At 39.7% G+C, this 2,500-nt stretch overlaps 1 protein-coding gene across 1 annotated transcript in view; it reads left to right on the top strand.

The window, feature by feature from the left end:
* The window catches only part of LOC138010138 (fibroblast growth factor receptor 4-like), an 82,057-nt gene that overhangs the window by 45,335 nt on the left and 34,222 nt on the right, over positions 1-2,500 (top strand). The gene's annotated exons all lie outside the window — the stretch shown is intronic.

Genomic DNA, 2,500 nt, shown 5'->3' with positions numbered 1-2,500 from the left:
GGACCATAAAGGTTTATCAGAAAGTAGTTTTTATCTTTGATTTGAGCACTTAACATTATTAGCCGGCCTTTTGAATCACAGTATTCGTGCTGAAAAACAATGTCCAAACCACTCCTAATTAATACAGCGACACCTCTCGCATTTGTGCTCCCATGAGAAAACATAATAGAAGAACCCCATTCTTTTTTCCTTTTGTTCTCACATCTCATTGTTGAATGTGTTTCTTAAAGAAAGATCAGATCTGCGTTTTGTTTACGAAACCAAGTATAATAATAATAATAATAATAATAATAATAATAATAATAATAATAATAATAATGAAGTTGCCAAGACCTCTAACATTAAGGGAAAGCAATTTCAGGCTATCAGCTTTCATTTTAGAATTGGTCATGTGAAATATTTTGGATTGATTGTTTAGAATATTTAAAAGTTATTGACAATATTGTATTTAATTTAATGTATTCACACCACTTGTGAATTTGCACTGGGAAACGTGAAATGTGGAAATTTTCAAAACATAAAAAAGCATACACAAAACCAAGACGCAAGCAACAAAGACAACTCACACACAAACAAGAATTCGAAAGCGTACTTACCATGGCATTGGCAGCCCGGTTGGCAGATACACTTTCGCCAAGACAAACTCCGAAGTTTCTTCGTGAAATAGCATTAAATAAAACATTAAATATAACAAAATAAATCGATAAGTAGAGAAAATCTCCGTGGCATGAATATCATCCCGATCTGGGAATAAAGCATTGTTCAATTATAACTTAGAAGAATTAAGCCTTAGGTAGATAAAATGACTTTAAGCTGTCCGTTCCTTCCTTTTTATACAAAATTCTAGCCGGAACACTCCATGGTATAAAGGAAAACTGAACTTCAGGCCTGGCTTTAAGTTCTTGGAGATAATTTTTCCTCAGCTTTGACCGATCGTCGCATACAGATTTCGAAACATCATCTGAGATAAAGATCATAGACTCTATATTTGTTATCCTATAACTTACTTGCCGCCACTTTGAGAAGATTAAATTTATCAGTGTACCGCAACAAGTACACGTGGATCGGTCTTGGCTTTGGCGTCTCATTCTCAGATGGATTCCGTCTAAAGCTGCTTCTGTGTGCTCGCATCACTTCGATTTTTTTCTCCAACTTCATGTGGCGTTGCAGGGGTTCAACCTCAATAAAATCCTTCATCGAAGCGAAGTCATTCTCGCTCCCCTCTAGAACGCCCAAAAAGACCACGGTGTTTCTTTTGGAGCGGTTTTCTAGGTCGTACATTTTCTCCCTCAAAACCTCAACCTCCGTTCTGTCTGCTTTCAGCGACAACCTAGAATTGCACTCCTGAATTTCTATATCCGTCTCTTTAAAACTGTTCATCAAATCCTCTACATCCTTGATAATTGTACTTTGTGCCATCTCCAACTTGTTTAGTTTGCTCAGCATCTCATTCTTCGCTGTAATGAGGACGTCCATCTTGGCAAGAATGTCATCCAGCTTACGTGAAGATTTGGCTGATTCACTCGTCATTTCTTGTCTTCGCGCTTTAGACCTTGTATTTATACTCATAAATGAATCCAGCTGGAGAAAAACTTAAATCATTTGCAATAAATTGCTAGAAATAGAAGAAAATGCGGAGAGCTCGCAAAAGCCGTCCTACCCTTGTGGAGTCATGGTTTCTAAGCCAAATGGTGATGTTAGGTTCTGTGTGGGCATGAGATGCGCCAACAAAGCCATCATTCATGAAAGGCGTACAACTCCCACAATTGATGAAGTCCTAGATGTTATGCAAGAAGCCCGTGTGTTCAGTAAATTAGACTTAAGCGGGGATATCATCAAATTGAGCTTAGTGAAGAGTCCCGTAGCATCACGAAGTTTGTAATGCACAAAGGGCTGTTCAGATACAAGAGACTGATGTTAGGTATCACATCTGCGCCCGAGAAGTATCAGCAAGTGATTCAGAAAGTTTTGAATGATTGCAGCGGAACGGCAAACATCTCGGATGATATTATTGTCTATGGTTCTGAAACAGCAGAGCATGATGAGCTACTAAAAAAATAAAGTGCTGACTGAAGAAAAAGTTACAGCAATGAATGAAGCTCGTGATCCACAAACTGTGTCAGAAGTCAAAAGTTTCTTACGCCTAGTGAATTTCAATCCACGATTCATTCCTGACCTTGCGAGAGTAGCAGAGCCATTGAGAAGGTTGACCAAAAAGGGAGAACCATTTATTTTTGTCCCTGAGCTGCACGTAGCCTTTGCAGACCTGAAGAGACGCTTGGCTCAAGCAGACACATAGGATAGCTTGATCGTACGGCCAAGACAAAGGCCATTACAGATACAAGCCCAGTTGGCTTGGGGACGGCCCTAGTTCAAGAACAGAAGGGAGAAAACCGTGTGATAATTTATCCGAGCAGAGGACTTTCAGATGTAGAACGACGGTATTCGCAAACGGAGAAGGAGGCCCTAGGGATTGTGTGGGCCTGTGCGATGGAGGTTC

This window comes from Montipora foliosa, chromosome 7 (genome assembly GCF_036669935.1).
Source record: "Montipora foliosa isolate CH-2021 chromosome 7, ASM3666993v2, whole genome shotgun sequence".
Classification (NCBI taxonomy): domain Eukaryota; kingdom Metazoa; phylum Cnidaria; class Anthozoa; order Scleractinia; family Acroporidae; genus Montipora; species Montipora foliosa.
The sequence above is the reverse complement of the archived record's forward strand: the minus strand, read 5'-3'. Positions and strand labels throughout refer to the sequence as shown.